The sequence below is a fragment of the Pempheris klunzingeri genome, chromosome 24 (genome assembly GCF_042242105.1).
Source record: "Pempheris klunzingeri isolate RE-2024b chromosome 24, fPemKlu1.hap1, whole genome shotgun sequence".
NCBI classification, from domain to species: Eukaryota; Metazoa; Chordata; class Actinopteri; order Acropomatiformes; family Pempheridae; genus Pempheris; species Pempheris klunzingeri.
This window is the reverse complement of record NC_092035.1, coordinates 9,513,757-9,531,138: the sequence shown is the minus strand read 5'-3', so window position 1 is coordinate 9,531,138 and position 17,382 is coordinate 9,513,757. Positions and strand designations below refer to the sequence as shown.

At 42.3% G+C, this 17,382-nt stretch overlaps 1 pseudogene; it reads left to right on the top strand.

Annotated features, from left to right (window-relative positions):
- The first annotated feature begins 758 nt into the window (after nt 1-758).
- LOC139223584 (gamma-aminobutyric acid receptor subunit gamma-3-like) overlaps nt 759-17,382 on the top strand; it is a 71,789-nt pseudogene continuing 55,165 nt past the window's right edge.

The window sequence follows — 17,382 nt, the reverse complement described above, 5'->3', positions numbered from 1 at the left end:
CGCGTAATGCCTGAATGTGACTTCCAGCGGCGACCATCATCAGGCAAACAGCAAACATCAATATAAACAAAAATCAAGTGCACATTCAGCAAACGGCAGCCCCACTGTTTTATTTTTATGACTTTATGCTCATATTTGACACTCCTCTATAATCTGCGCAGCGCAGCAGACTGTGAAATTGAAATCTTGAGGAAATCAGAACACAGGATTGAGTTTCTAGGTCTGTAAAACCCAAATCCACCTTTTGCTCCAGCACTATTAACCCTCATCTAATGCTCTGATTCACTGGAATAATTCCAGAAACATGCTCCAATGTGTAATGAAATAAATAAAGGTGTTGCATGACGTAGCCTGCACCCCATTTTTTTTAAAGGTGTTTTTCATCTGGATAATGCAATTGTTGTGCAGGTGCTGCGTGGAGCCCGTGCACCGTGGATGAGTCACGCAAGAAGCTCATCGCCAAAGGTTCACCAGCAGCACCAGCAGCAGCAGCAGCAGCAGACAGCGTCACCCAGCCACTCTGCTGCCCACACAGGCGCTGGAGAGAGGGAGGAGGGCGCCGCTGGATCAAGCGCATTCGACTCCCCTCCGCCGGACTGATCAAGCTGATTGATCGCCGGAGGAAGCCCCCCCGCGAGGAAGCACGGAGGTTTAAGGGGTCTTGTTTTTTTGGGGGGGGGAAAGCCCGCTGTGTGGTCGCGGATGACACGCAGGGGAAAGTGTGTGTGGGCGGATGAGGAAGTTCAGAGCGCGGATTGATGGTCACACACCTACTGTACTGGCACTTTAGCGCAGCAGCGGGCAGCAGCAGCGCGACGCCACCGGGATCCTCCGTCCACCGATTTCTGTGATCAGGGCTGATCCGCGGATGGGAAAATGACAATCAAGTTTGTGCTCATCCTCTTCATACTTCTGCTCGTTCAAGGTGCTCGGTGAGTACCTGTAATTGGCTCGATCAACAGCTGAGAGGTGTCGGTCTGAAGCTTCAAAAGTTCAGGTGTGACTATTGTGGGGTGCGATTGCAACTGCGTGTTTTATGTGAATGAGTCTGGCTGGTGATGCATTTATTTTTTAATTTTTTTTGTGTATAAGGGCTTTCCCCGCACACACACACACACACACACACACACACACACACACACAGGCAACATGCACGCAGCTCTGGCAGCCTCCAATGTAAGCACATACATCACTGCTGCTCATGTTTTCCTGCTGCGACAAAGTTTTTCCTGATTTTAGATTGAAAGGGAGCGCAGGTAGCAACATGATTAATGTTTTCATGACCCCCCCCCTCCTCCCTCCCTCCCCAGTTCTGATCTACTGGAATATGGCGACGAATATGAGGATCACCGCGATGCCACTGTCAATCAAATGCTGGTTCCCAGGTCGCACCAGGAGGACGCCACGCTCATACTCAACAATTTGCTCAAGGAATACGACAAGACGCTGCGGCCGGACATTGGAAGTAAGGCTGGATCATGCTGATTTGTTTAAAGCTTAAATTGCCTAAAAACTTAGTGGAGTTCTGTATTACTGGCGCTGTCCAAGGTGCTGATTGATATTGGGTTGGAGTGGAGCTGTCCGTGGTGCTGAAACCAGTGACGCTGCAATATTGGATGCTGGATGATTCTCCCTGAGCACCTCTGAGGCTGCTGGAAGCCTCTTGTGTATTTGCAGCATTTGCTATTAATCAATATGTCATTTTATATACCAGATTTCCATTGAAGCTTTGTGGTGTTTACACAGAGGGGAATATTCATGTGTTTTTTTAATGGCTACATCTAAAGGAAATATTCTGCATCTGTTGTCTGTCGTTATACAAGCATTTCCATAAAACGTCTTTGGGATGTCCACTAGCTGTGCAGCTCCAGTCAGACAATGTTTGGCTGCACAGCGTGAGTCTGTAATAGTGATCTCAGGCTGCAGCTTGTTAACAACATTGCGTCTTTTCTGAGGAAGCTGTTTGAATGTGGCTTCACTATCCACAACTGACAGTCGTCTTCATCATCGGTTCATCTGCGGAAAGCTCTCTCGATCAAGAGATTGTTTTTTCTATAAAATGTCAGGAAATGGAGAAAACTGCTCTTTGAAATTGTGCCAGGTATTCAGAAATAAACCCAAAGATCTTCACTCCACTAGCGTGCTTGACAAAGAGAAAATCCTCACATTTAGCAACCTGGCAGCTGAGAGTGTTTGGCGTTTTTAAAGGCATGGTATGTTTTCAAAACCACAGTCACAAACAGGCCTTAAAAGCATTTCCATCCATCCATCCATCCATCCATCCATCCATCCATCCTCTGTACCACTTATCAGGCCCAGCTGACTTCAGTTGCCAACCAATCACAGTGCTGACACATAGAGACAGACAACCATTCACAGTCACACCTACGAGCAATTTAGATTCACCAGTTAACCTAAACTGCATGTCTTTGGTCTGTGGAGAAGCCAGAGTAACCAGGAGAACATGCAAACTCCACACAGAAAGACTCCAGGTTCAAACATATGAATTAATAAATAAAATAATAAGAGAGAACTGTGGGGGGCAAATAAACACCTATAACAATCCGTTGGGAATAAGTAGGTTTTACTGACAGAAGACCTGTCCATAGTCTAGGAGCTCAGTCACTACAAGCCATGAATTTGATATAGAACACTGATATAAAAAGAAGTGATGAGAGGAGTTGTACACTTAAATCTGAATTTAACAGAAAGCCAGTGTGACACGGGAACGTCTTGACATCTTTCAGCAGAGTTTTGAACTCGATGCGCAAAGAGACCAAATAGGCGTTGATTTATTCAAGCTGTTGGACAGTTAAGAGGGGACACAGATTGGCAGATTTTAGATTAAAACAACAAGGCTGTATGAGTGACATAAGATGTGTGACCTGACAATGAAAAAAGACCCAGGGAGTGCTACCGAAAATGACAGAGGTCTGATATGAAAAAAAAAAAGACCAGAGCCTCACTTTTGCTGTGATTTAAATGAGAAAAAACAACGAGACACCCAGAGACTGGACAATCTCAAATCTGAAAGTTCACCAGGTTGCATGAATATGTAGAGCAGGACATCATCAGCATAGTAATGATCAGAGAAAAATCAGCCTGAAAAGTGTCTGAAACGATTAGCTGCTGAGTCTTTCTCTGCCGATGGACTAACTGCTGTTAGCGTTACAGTTGTAAGAGTAATGTGGTGGTAGAAAACTCAATATAGTTGTTAGGCCCCCAATCTGGAGCAGGCCCATTTACATAATGGGAGCACGTGTTTTGACACTGATTTCTCATTCACAGTCAGTATAATAACATTATTTTAAAAGTCTGTCATTTAAATAGGCTATTTTAAATCCTTTCAGTGGTGGACAAAGTAAAAAATGTTCCATGATTAGTCCAAGCTCTGTGTTGAAAATATCAGTGAAGTGAAGTACTATTAGTGAGTAGTGATATACTTTATTCCTGCTATACTTAGTGTATGCTGCAATCACAACTCCAAGCTTCTTGGAGAGGAATATTCATCCTCAGAGAGACGGGGAGGCTGGCTGCTAATCAAATGCTTACTGGTTTGATCCCCGGAGTGTTCCCACCGGTGGGCCGCTGACTGGAAAAGTTGCCTGAGTTAAGTGCGCAGTCGTTACCAAAGTTCTATTTATTGTCACTGCTGCTGCACGAGAGTCATTTGGAGAAATCAAGCCAGTCTGGGTTTGTTACATACATCCTCTGTTTCTTTCCCCTGGATTGGGATTTTGCATCTACAATCAGCAATCAGAGGAACAGCTGATCTGACGTGTGGAAAATATTTTAGAATAAACACTATGTTGTTTCCTGGCTTTTTAGATGCTGTAGTTGCTATTTTGTGACATTTTCTCGCCCTCTTCTTACCTCAGTCCATGCACAGATGCTGCTACACACGTCCATAAAGCCACACTGAAGAAGACCTGTGGCCAGACTTAGAAGAAATGGTCTTAACTTTGACTTATGAGTCCAAGAATTCTTTGGAAATTAGTGGAGTTACAGGAGAGGATGTGTTTCCAGTGCGCTGGCTGCTGACTCCTAAGTGATGACAACACACATGTCTACCCAAAATGCCCTCCCTCCAGCACTGAATCAGCCAATAGCAAGCCTCTAAAGGTCAATTATCATCCTAGTCATCAGTCATCGCAGCAGCATGGACACTTTGTCCTGATTAAGACTAACTATCATTTATTGTACCTAGAGAGAAAAGCTTCCATAAGATATTTCCCCTACAGTTGTGTTGACAACATAAATCAATAAAAGCTATTTTGGGTGTTCTTCACAAGAATGTTGTTAATACTGAGGTAATAGTTAAGTGGCTGAGAGAAAAAGTTCTGCTGCACCAATCTGTATTCATTTTTTGGACATTTTTCAAATGTTAGCTTTGTTTTCTGTGAAACACTGCATCATTTTACCTCTCATGCAGTTATCTAAATGAAACCATGTGAGAAGTTTCGGGGGGGGGGGCGCTGCTTACAGCTCATCTGAAACGTGACAAGGGGCCCCGACGAGACGTGGCTTTCTTGTAATAAAAACAGTCAAAAGTGTGCTTTTTAAACAGCATGTTTGGTGGGGGTGCGTGTCTGTCAGCTGCAGGACTCCTGGGTGTGAAGTCATTTTAAGGTTTATTAAGACGACACTCTGTACCTTGAAGTTGCCTCCGCCAAGCCTGAGAGACTCTCATTTGTGATGGTTTCAGTTGGGAGTTTTAGTAGCGTTACGCTCCAGATGAAGTTTCAAAAGACTTTGTGGAAAGACTCTGGTGGGAACACTTATCTCCACATAATTAAGGGTGTTTATTTGTGTTCTTACGCTTTTTAAAATGACCAAGTACCCAGCTTTCACAGTCAATAACCTGGTGGGAATTATTTTTTTTTTTTTTTGCCGGGCTCGGTTCAGTCTGGTGCCTCGCCCCGCGGAGGGGGAATCTCCCCCAGCCCTGCTTCTATAATTAATGATGAAATTTTGATGAGATCCAGTTGACAAACCTCTGTGTTGTCCATGAAATGTTAATGTCTGTGCAGGATAATGTGAGGCTGCAGAAACACATGGGCATGTGCGTATGGGACACACACACACACACACACACACACACACAATCAACAGAACACACTCGACAATGACACTGAGTCAAAGACAGATCTGGGACATTTAAGTCATTGTAAAAAAGAGTGGGTTCAGCTGAGAACTGCTGCAATGATTCTCTCTCTCTCTCTCTCTCTCACACACACACACACACACACACACACACAACAAGTACACTTGCATAAACAGCTAGCTACTGAAGTCAGAACAGTGTGACTCATTTCTGAGATATACCTGGATTTTGTCTAAATCAAAGTCATCGTCTTTATACACACACACACACACACACAGTATCAAACAATGCTTTTCTGTCTGCCTCTTTTTTGAATGCGAGCAACTTCTCCCCTGTAATCCTGCATGTTTGTAAGCTGCTGGCTGAGGAGCCAGAGTACATACAGTACTGCTGTAGTTGAGATCTCTGTATTAATTGGCCATTAATTTAAAGCTCAGACGTGTGTTTGTGCCTCACTTCTTTACTTCTTTACTGAAAACAACCTCTTGAAGCTAAAATAGGGGACAGCTGGGGATAGCTGTACCACTGGTTCTACATTTCTATTACATAGTTTGTCTTAGACTTCTCTGAATCTTTAAGCACTAGTAAGCGGCAGAGGGTGATGTCTTGCGCTCAGGGGACGCCACTGGATCCAAATCATGCCATTTGAATTGAAATCAAACACAATTAGTTGAGTAAGATTTTTGGAGAAATGCGGAGGATCGATGCTGCTGTACGCTAAATCTGAAGCTGGAGCCAGCCCCCCCCCCCCCTGGAGGTTGCCTGGTTACGAAAGCATCACTGCACCTGGCCAAGAAATAGTCCCTTAATAACTCTCAATAATTTTGCCATTTATATTTAGTTTTTCCGGGTGATTAAACAAATAAAAGACCATGTGTTGGTGAGTGAGCTTTAGAGCTGGTGGTAGGCAGAGTTTTGTTACCTATGGCCTGCTTCCAGCCTGTATGCTAAGCTAAGCTCATTATCTGGCTCTAGCTTCATATTAACATGTCAGATTGATCGTCTTATCAAGAACACAAAAGTGTACTTCCCACCGTGTAGACCTGTTCCTTTAAAGAGCAGAATTAGCCACAAATAAATGTAGGATTATGTATAAATGAGTAATTTCCTCCCAAATTAGTGCACTTTGCTGATGTCAGTTCTGAATATGAATTGTGTGTGTGTGGGTGTTAAATAGATAACATGTAATTCTGTCTGACTATATTTCGGTATGTCAAAATTAAGGAAAAAAGCACAACCCCCCCCAAAAAAACAAAAAGAAAACTGCTTTAATTAAGTTTAGCTTTTTTCAGGTGTTGACTGATCACATGTTTTATCGTCAGTTCACTGCTATCGTTGTTACAACCATTCCTCAATCCACTATAATCTTTACATTTTGTGTGACCAGTTGTTTGTCCATTTGTTCCGGCAAGAAGATCCCTCAGCCATGTTAGTGAGGAATCTTTAAAATTGTCCAAGGGACATTTCAGTCCACAGCAGTGAAGTGAAACTAAAGAAAAAAACAGTAGAAATCACAGAAAAAACATAACAGGGTTATTATCTTAGTTCCCTTGTTTGCTTTCCTCCTGTCTCTTCCAGTCTTGTGCAGTCAGCAGTGAGCCTAATCTTCATATAAAGTGGGTGACTGGTCCACTTGGAAAAAAAAAAAGAAAAAGGAACCCACATTTCCCCCGAGCAGAACAAGTGTTGAGCCTCACCTCAACCGATAAGAAGCAGTTCGCCTCAGATGAAGATGAGATGCTTTTGTGTCCCTATTGTGTCACATTCCTTTCGGATGCAGAGTGTGATCAGTGTGTGCGATCTGCGTGATCCTCGTGTACTGTGCGAAGACGTGCACGTGTGTGTGTGTGTGTGTGTGTGCTGAAGCATTTGCGAGTGTGTCAGCGTCCCTCACTGGGGAATCGGGGACAGAGCGGGTTGGTGTAGAGGACTTTGTATGCTGTGGCTCTGCAGGCATGTAAATTTAGAGGCTGGGATCCAGGGATGATTCAGGGAGTTCGATTAAAGTCAGGCCTAAAGTTACACCAGCTCTCCCACTAATTTAACGTTTTCATTTCCGAAAGGTTCAAGCCTTTGTGCCCTTGAGAACTGAGCCTTAAACCTTCCATACATGTGGACTGATCAACTATTGATTAATACTGTGTGTGTATCCACTCCACTGTTGACCAGGACTATTAAAAACACTTCCATGAGTCACACTCTCACACAGGGTGACATGTTCCTACGTTACCATGAACACACATACAGCTTATTTTCATTCAATCCCACATACACCATAATGCTACTGTAAATACTCACTACAGCACCAAGGTTAATCCCCAACAAATGCCATATTTACTCCTGTTTGAGGAACTGCGCCGAGCTGTGTTCTAAATTATTGACACACTAATGTGTGACTGTATGACTAATTAGCAATTAGCTGCTCCTGTTTGCTGTGTGCCTATGTACTGTATGTACAGACAACTATCACTGGATTAACTTGATCCTGCAGAAAACTTAAAGTTCTGAGATACTGCTGTCAGAAGGTCCCACTGAGTCTAAAACCACGTGGATCATCCCTGTATGTCTGTAAGTATTCAACACTAACCCAAGACCAAGACTTCCTGTAGCCTCTAGATCATCAACGTGCATCTGTCCTTTTCACCTCATGCTGTATCACTGCCTCATCTTTCTCTCTGCACACTTCTAGTTCTTTCCAGGAAAAAAAGCTACGAGAGCAACAGCTGTTTGTTTTGCCATGAACAAAAGAAGAACGTGCAGTTCGATATAAGCAGGAATAGACGCTGTGGCTGCAAAGGAAATTAGCTGCATTGACAGAGATGCAACAACAACCCTGAGTCACAGTGCTGATCTGGGAGAAATAACTGCTTAGCACAGACTATGGCGACAAATCATCTGATTAAGCTGTTACCACTTTAAGAAAATGTCCTTATTTTAAATCCCTTGACTTTTTCAGAAACAACTGAAACACACCAGAATAAAGTAACTGGACCTTATCAGACTGAAAGTCGACTGAAATCCTGCTTTTTCTTTCAAAAAGTTAAGCTGCTCAGCCGCTCTTTTTCTCTCTGATTGTGTGGCACGGTTCATTGTCAGCCTGCATGCAAATACAGTCAACCTGACAGCTTTTCAATATATCCACATAGCTAATCCAGTGGCAGCTTGTGTGTGATCGCAGCCAGCGGCGGTGACTGAAGGCTGCAATTGTCCATAGCTAACACGCCATTGATCCACACTGACTGACCAGGTCGCTGCAATCATATCCGCCATTACTGCCTCTACTGCTTACAATTAAGGCTGCAGGTGATAGTGTGTGTGTGTGTGTGTGTGTAGTTGTGCTATACTTTTATCTATCTATATTTATTCATGTGCTTTTTTACATTTAGAAGATTTGTGGTCACCGGTTTGGTTTTCCTTCTCCAAATCATATGTGCATGATTTAAATGTGTGTGTGTCTGTGGGTGTGTGTGTGCGTGTCTGAAGAGAAGGTCTTTGATTCAGATAAAAGCCAGGTGTGTGTCAGAAATAGAAACCAAAGCAGCTCAGACATCATTGGTTTTGCAGCTGTTTCCTGTCTCTCTCTCCCCCTCTTTCCATCTGTTTCTCTCCCTCTCTCACTCCCTCCCCTCCTTGGTGATCCTCCCTTCATTTCCCCTTTAACCCTCCCCCTACTTACTCTCAATTACTGCATGTTGCTACATAATTCATGCCAGTATCTGCGGTCCTGATTTGAGGCTTTTTGGAATCCCAAGGAAAAGTTTGACCCACTTTGCATCCTTTATTAAAACCTCATGGATCTGATTCGGAAGTCACGTCAGATTCAATCACTCTAGGGCGAAGCACGAGAGCCGAGGATGAGATGTAGGCACCGCAACATTTGGTCTCAGTGAATTCTACTCAGCTCCTTCTACACTATACGTCAGCAATCTTACTTTCCCCTTGTTTAATGAAAGATTTAGACGCATCCTTTGTTTTATTAAAGCGTAAAACCAGTTTGAGGAATCTTAACATTGTTTACCGAGAAGGTTCAAACTGAGTTTAAGAACTCTATTCTGCATCCCAGTGCCGGTAATAGTCAAATAGACAAGAAGAGTTTGTCTTGGAGTAAAATGCTGTGATTCCAGGACTTGGTGTGGAGCTTTAGCTTGAAATCAATGGAAGGTGTTGAGGTGCTCGAGTGAAAAGAGAAGTAAATGTGAGGAGGAGTTGGGCATACGAACATCTGTCAGATGAGACTGAAATATCTCAACAACAGCTGGATAATAACTGGATAGAATATTCTGTATCCCAGTAATGTTAAGGATCACCAAGGTGATCTTTGGGTCAGGCTGACATCCCGTGAGTCTTGGCTCAATGGATTGTTTTAGACTGTGACGTTTATCGTACTTTCACAAACTAAGGTGGATGTTTTAAATCAAACCAACTGTCCTACAGTAATGAACAGAGGCTTCTTCAAACGATCACAATATAATTGGAATGAGGGTGCGCTAGCCCCCTCATTTCAAACTCACTGTGCTTTTATTTAGTTGTCTGGTTTGCATTTGGGTTTTTGAAACAGAGGCACGATCAAAGACGCTGAAAAGACGTATTTAAATAACCACAACTTACATGTGGGCTCGTTCTGAAAAACCATGTGCGAGCCTTGTCGTTAACTGTCAGTTTTGCGATTGAATTGAATTTATTCTAAACTGCGTGACATTCAGATCATTAGATACAGTTAATTAATTGCTTTAACATTTTTTTAACAGGACATAATTGTCATCATTGTAAATACCCAGCTGGATCTAAATTATAGTCAGTTATGTGATGGTATTTCTGTGCTTAAAAAATACAATATTTAATCATTTTAATGAAACGTAGGTGTCTTCCGACCAGAGGAATGCCAGCGTACATGTTTACATTTAAGTGTGGGAAATGAATTAGTGATGCACCCAACTCAGCTGCCCCCAGTGAAGTTAAAGTGACCATTATGCAGCAATCATTGCAGCTTAAAAAGGACTCTTTGCAGACAAACCTGCTGAACAGTTCCCACAAAAGGATACATTTTATTTTGTAAATTAGCCATTTTTAACCAATTTACAAAATAAAACAACTAGATAGAACTAGACTACATACTGTAGTCATCTGCTATGTCTACCACGGGTTATTATATCTCACACATTATATATTTAAGAGGTGATTGCAGCTTCCAGGTCTGCAAAGCGGAAATGCCTTTAACCTGTATACTTTCTAACCAGGGGAGGACTGCACCAGCCCTTCAAAGAAATCTGATGTGTGGAAGTCTATGAGAAATGAGCCAACTTCTCACTTTTATTACCTCAATAAACACTTTACTAATGGATGTATGGTCTCAGTCGGTGGTTTCAATTCTTCTTTAATACAGGATGGTGTTCATTTAGAAATGTATGGTCCAATTTATGGTAAACGAGGCAATAAAGCAGGGTATGCTTGCCAGGATAAGGTGGGGCGACCTTGCTTTAGAAAAATTAGCGGTGGTCTTTGGAAACAACTTCACTTCTGGCTCCGGAGAAACAAGCAGGCGACGTACGTGAAGCCGAAACGGCGGTCCGTGGCCACGCCCACTCGTTACATAGAGCGACGTCACAGACACACCTGTTAATAAAGCAATCACCTTGATCAGCTGTTTTCAAATCAGACACATTTTCGAAAACAAAATTTGTGTTTGACACGTTTTCAGGCGCTTCTGCTGCTGAAAGCGCAGTGTTAGGGATGAGGGAGGTTCGGCGGGCCGGAGGTTTCTTGCTGTGCGACACAGACACAGACTGGACTTCGGAAAACTCCGTGAGAAAGATCCTTACTTGTTTATTCGCCTTGCTTTCGTTTTGCGTTTGAATTAAACGGCTGAATTTGAACTGGACTGACCTGAAAAGAATAGTTGGTTTATAGATCTGTACATACTCCGCAAGAACAGAGAAATTTGATGCAAAAAATGATTCTAATATAAAAATATAAAAAATAATTATTTTCTCGCAGCCCTGGTTTGGGAGTTCTTGCAGCTTGTTCTCGTCACATCATCTGGGCAGAATTTTTTTTCTCATGTGGTGTCAACAACTATTGTGTGATTGGTCAGAAATTTGAAGTGGTTAATTCCCGCTTGACATGTGCTGCAGTGGGCCTTCTGAGGACTTCCCAGGAGTTTTGCACTTGAGTTTCTCGTGAAGAATGACCTGTCCTGGCCAGAACGAACTTTGTTCTTGTTCTTTGTTGAAATTTCTCTGTTCTTGCGGAGTATGTATAGACCTTAAATGTTGCTGAATTCAGCCTTCTCCACATGACGGTGACAGTTTGTGTGCCACTTTTAGATTTTGATTCATGACTTCCTGCTTGGAGAGTGGAGTTGAACCCCACTGCCAGACCTTCACTTGGGCAACATTTTATCTTCATGCAAAAGTAGAGTGTTTCCACTTGAGGAAAATGGCTGCTCTTCCCACCCCTGGCTCAGATCTTGGTGGCTTTGAGGCTGGCTCAGTCCTGGCAGGCCTCTTCTCCTTGATCCTCGCAGAGCTGACATTTGGCACAGCGGTGACACCTCACCAGCTGAAAGGACAATTCTCTGACGAGCCTCCTCAATATTTCAAGTCCACTGACATTTCATTAGATGAAGAGGAGTTTAGATCCTGGCAAATGCTTCTCCTCACATCTTAGGTAGCCAGGTTAGCCGAGCTGACAATCACCTGCGGGAAGGAGGAGCAGGAGCTCGTCACACGGGTGCAGCAGACATTGACGGATACACACTTGGAGGCGCACACACACAATCTGGCGGATGCAGTAACCTTTTATGAGCTCTATGATGCAAATGTCTCTTCCGCTTTGTTTGGGAAGGATGTGATGGAGAGGCTTAATGTCTCGGGATAAACATAGCTTTATCATTTATTCATAGCTTGTTTACATTTACCTTTAAAGATAGTCCCCTGATATTTGGCATTTCACTCCTTTAACATTGACCAACTCTCAGCTTTGAATAGAAACGATGCAAAATTAATGCAGCAGAACCAGAGATGCCATGTTTTTTTTATTCCACATTTTGATCCTTGCCATAATCGGGTGCTTACTTTACCCACAATGCAATGACAGTACGGTCGGGGGTTACAGGAGAAGTTTAAGTACAGTAAAAGTTTAAATGCATTTCTCAGTAACTAGTGCTCGTATAGATGACGACAACTTTACCAAATCCACTTTTCGGCCAATCAGATGCCACAACACTCGCCTCCTCAGCCAATGACTGGGCTTTTTTTTTTTTTTAAAACAAGCTACAAGTTAAAGGGTGGATGGGCTTTTCACGTTGATATCCGTATCATGTCAATGTATTGTCATCAGCCAGCGTGGTACATGGCATGTGGGACATTACACCAGGTCGCTGTGGTGACATCTGCCTGCGTGCTGACAGCCACAGCGATCATAATAGCACTTACTTACTGACGGATGAGATGATCTCATTATATTCTGTAAACCCTTACTGCATGAATTAACAAATGCATGAGGATTTTTCTCTAACTTCTATACCTATTTAATGCCTTCTTAAAATATGGAGTTACCTGCCATTCGCACTCAAGAATGCTGACAGAAATATTTGCAAATGAATGCAGTTTCTTCTGCAATTCTTTTCTTTAATAAACACACACACTGTCTGAGTAGGCAAATGGCAGGCCTTGACCAGAGATTTAGCTTCTCTTTAAGTGTTTAATTCATCTCCAAAGAGAGGCTGCAGAGCCTTCATTCCTTCAGCTTCCCCAAGTTAATGAGAAACCACAAAGGAATGGCCGAGCAGTTGTGTAGAGCTTTAAAGCGGGGCGCTGATACCAAAGTGAAGTGCATTAGGTGGTAATAAGACCAAGCTGGGTCTGGATCATGGCTGACACTTTTCCCATCCCTGTGAGCTCTAACCATTTAATCGATTTCCATCTGTGTCTCCCATGTCCACTCCACTCCAGCCAAAGCATCAGTGGTTAGCCATGGATTCTGGGGGTTGGGCGTTGATACACATAGTGGAGCTGCTGCAGAGAACAAATCGGAGGTACCATTTTGATAGAGCTGTTTGTTTTCTGTGTGTGTCTCATGCTTCTCTGGCGATAAGATTTTTTTCTAATTGCAGTCGATTTTATGGAAGATTTAAGATGCCTAAATAAAAACAAACTTGAGAAACAGTAAAATGCATTTGTAAGATTACAGTTTTGGGAAATTATTAGCTTGCATTGTGACAAATTTCCTTTGCCACATTAAAATCAAATCACAACAGAAACAAACGTGAAGAGGTGTTTCTGAAAATTCCAGATTCTGACTGAATGGATGGTGTAGAGTCATTTCTAGTAACCAGGAAGTTTAACGCTTGTATGGCATTTTCATTTTTTTTATCAAGAGCAAAATGATAAGATTAATTATTTTTTCAGACTCATTGGCCTTGGCTCATATTGATGAGTCTGAGTTTGAAAAAATGATTAATCGTATAGTTGTTCTTTTGATAAAGATCATGAAATCAGGTCCACAAACCCAAACCCCATACAAGGGTTAACTGGACACCTGTAGTACTACATGAATGTGACTGTAAGCTGAAAAGCTTGGAGCTAGTTTTCTCTGTTTGCCGCCTGTCATGGCTGTCGTCAGGGACAGTAAGTGTAATGTTTTTGCCACTCTGGAGAATCTGTGCCATATCTGTAGAGATTTCACGTCACCCATCCAGCATCTGTCTAACAATATGGTTGGGTGTGTGTGTGTGCGTGTAAGGCACCTAATATTCTGTCTCTTCCCCCATCAGAGAGATTATCGCATTAACCTCTGTCATGGCAGACGTCCAGCGCCTATTAGCGTTATTGTAAATATATTCCGACTTGATTCTTAACACAGTATCTTGGGATTAGCATAAGCTGGCCCAAAAAGCTTTACATTTGCACCATAATCTTCAACAGTGTGTGAACAAAGTCTTAAAGTTGAATTTAATGCCATCACAGAGCAGCTTGTGACTCTCATTCAGTTTCAATTCAGTCAATTGACAGATTTAATGAATACAATAAATGTATGATGTGCTACTCATAGGAGGTGTGAGAGGTCGTTGTGATTATTTCATTTTTCTTTAAGTATTATAGTATTGGAAATTGAACTGAGAGCTAATTCATATAACGCCCTCCTCATTGCGTACATAAATGTGTGTGTTGGTGTGTAACAAGCCTCCCCCATGTTGCTGAGTTATTGCTCGGTGTTAGCTGTGTGATTGCCTGGTGGCGATTCATAAGCAGTGAGACCTTTCCCTTCGCCTCGTTCTCATTAAACCTCAGAGGGAAGAGAAAAATACCTTCCCTTCCCAGATCTATTATATTGGATTCAGAGAGCTGAATACAATCTGGTACAGTACAATATGTGCCCACTCAGTCCCACACACACCTACATGCACAAACCACAAATACACGAGCGGTGTATACACACCTACACAGACGGTCAATATCTGTCTGATGGGAAAGTCTTTTCATTAAGACTTGCATGACTTTTTTTTTTTAATGCGTTCATGAAGAGAATATGAGTTTTTACCAAATCTGACGCTCCTGATGTCATCTTTTATCTCTGTCCACTGAAATGAGCTAGACTAATGCTTCTATAACATGTTTGCTAGCTTGGTCTAATAAAACGCACTCTGCAGGGTCACCTGGTGAAGCTGCACTCATCAGTTTAAATAACATTTGTTTATACAGGGATGATTTGCTGAGCAAGCTGCTTTGCGTCTCCTTAATGTGGCTGTAGTCTCTCTGCTCTTTGTTTAGCTGTCGCGCCCACAACTTTTATACTGTTTTGGTCGAGTCTCTCTGCTGTCATGGTGTCGGACCCAGTTGGCAGCTAGCTGGATAATGTAGTGGAAAGTTTAGCAACTAAAAATGCAAACCATTTTCCAACTTTTTTTTTTTTTTTTCAACAAAAGTTTGGCATGGGGACATTTAAAGCACTGAGGGTTTGTAGATGTAGGATTTTGTAATGATTTGTCAAGCTGTGTGTGCATCTGATTTCTAAAAATGATTGTAATTTATAAAATGAGACTTAAATCAGTAACTTGCTGTACAGGTTTAGGCACAGACCCTCTGATCCCCTCTACAAAGACTTCTCCTGGTTTCTCTTTGCTGTGTAGCACGGCATTAATCAAATTAGGCAGCGCTCACCTCCCTTGTGTTCTCAGAAATATACATCATCTCAGCCAACTTTATAAGAATTATAATTAGCTGCTCTGATTCTGCTCGACCTGACCTGTAGAATTTGCCAGAGGAAACGCTGTCGAATGATACAGCTTTCTTGGGCGGAGGAGTTCAGCAGTAAACATCACCTGCGCATGAAGGACTCAGTTTCCCCAGCAGTCGGTGAGAACAGCTGATGTCCCTCTCAGCGGTGCAGATGGCCGACTGCAGCTTGTCCTTGGAGTGTGTGGCTGCTGAAATGCACAGATGTGGGTCAAACAGCATTTTCAAATAATTTTCAGCCTTTGCTTCTTCCAGCTTGGGAGAACCAGATGGCTTGTGTCCCCCACATGTAGTATGGAGTTTTAGTTATTTAAACATTTCTTGGAGGCAGAAATACTTCCATTGGTCGAGTTAAATCCCAGCAGGAGGAACGAAAGAACTGCATTTTTCTGGCAGTGCCATTAGACCGAAAATGATAGAGGAGAAAGTCACTGCTATTTATATTTGCATTCATTATTCTGTGTCATGCGCGTTCTAATGGTAATAATAGTTTTGCGTTCTTGAACAAATGATATGGATCCTCTGAGTTATAGGGCTCATCAGAGTACATTATCTGTTCATATCCAAATAATGTATTTGTATTCATTTCCATCCTTACAGGCTGAACACATTTGAATAGTATCTTCATTTCTACAGTTTTGTATCAGGCTGTCTCTTTCCCAGTCTCCTGATTTGCCACATATGTTGCACCATGTGTCGTACTTCAGTGAAGCCTAAGCACACATGTATCATACGCACCCTGCTGCAATCTGTGGAAAGTTTCCAGTGGCGGCACAATCCAAGATAAATGTCCATTAATCGGTTCAGAAATCATCAAAAAGGTGCTCCTTACAAGATCTTGGCTGGTGATCATCACTTTTTGCTTTAGTATCAGAGCGATTCAGGTGATTGCCTGTCTGTACCGTGTGAACAGGATTTGATTGTAGTCGACTGAAGGATTTGATAAGTGAATCAGGAAGGTTCATCCTCAGGAACTTTTCATCAGTTAATCAGTTTTCATCAATTAGTTTTACGTACGTTGGTAAAACATTTGTATATTTCACAGGCAGCTCTTTGTGCACACATTTATGAAGACTATAAATCATCTGCATCTCCACTTAATCAAGTAGTTTCCAGCCAATGTGAGAAACCCTGGAGTGAGCTGAGGTGTGTCCTGACATTTTGCTCAAATGTAGAGTAAATAAATCTCTTATCTAGCAAATTCATAGGATCGATTGTATTTAAGCTTTTGTTTAGAGGTCTTATGCAAATCAGTCAAGTCCCTTTTAGCTATCTGTGTATTCTGGTGCTCATCAACAGTTTTGACATTTTTCAGTAATCAACTATTTGTGCATGTCTTGGAAATGTGTTGTTTTGCCAGTGTGATGCAGCGTCATGCGGGCTGAGAGCTGCTGGGAAAGACTGCAGAGAGGTTTCTTCCAAAGTGGAGCTGGTGCAAGCACATGCATAAAGATCAGGTGTCACACTGCAAACCCCCTCATCACATGGATACCTATGACATGACATTTATGATAACTCTGCTCACCTGCTGTCTATTCATTATTTATTTCTTCACATTTCGAAGACATTATTTATAGATCATTTCTGGTCATTTGTAAATTATATATACATTATATTATATACTTATATTTGCACCAAACATAGCAGTTTTAAGGTCAGTAATTGGGGGTTTCTCTTTGTGTTGTATTTTGTAATCAGCTAGAAATGTTTCCCACCTTCTAAAGACTTTGAGGAGAAAAAGAAACTTGCATCACTCTACTCACTGTCAAGTCTGCACTTGTGTTGACACGCTTCAATCAATCTGCAATGCCAAAGGGGAGATTTGGGAGCTTACAAAAAAGGGTTGCGTGGCCTACTTGTGATTACCACTAGGGGGCCGACACCAGAGGGCTGACACAAATATTCCTGTTGTCAGCTCATATTTACATGAGTTCTCTTATGATGTGGCTATAAATTACAACAGTAACAGACCCCTGGAGCTGTTACACAATCAAACAAGAAGCGGCAGCAGTGCGTTTGCTTTCAGCCCTCTATACGTGTACC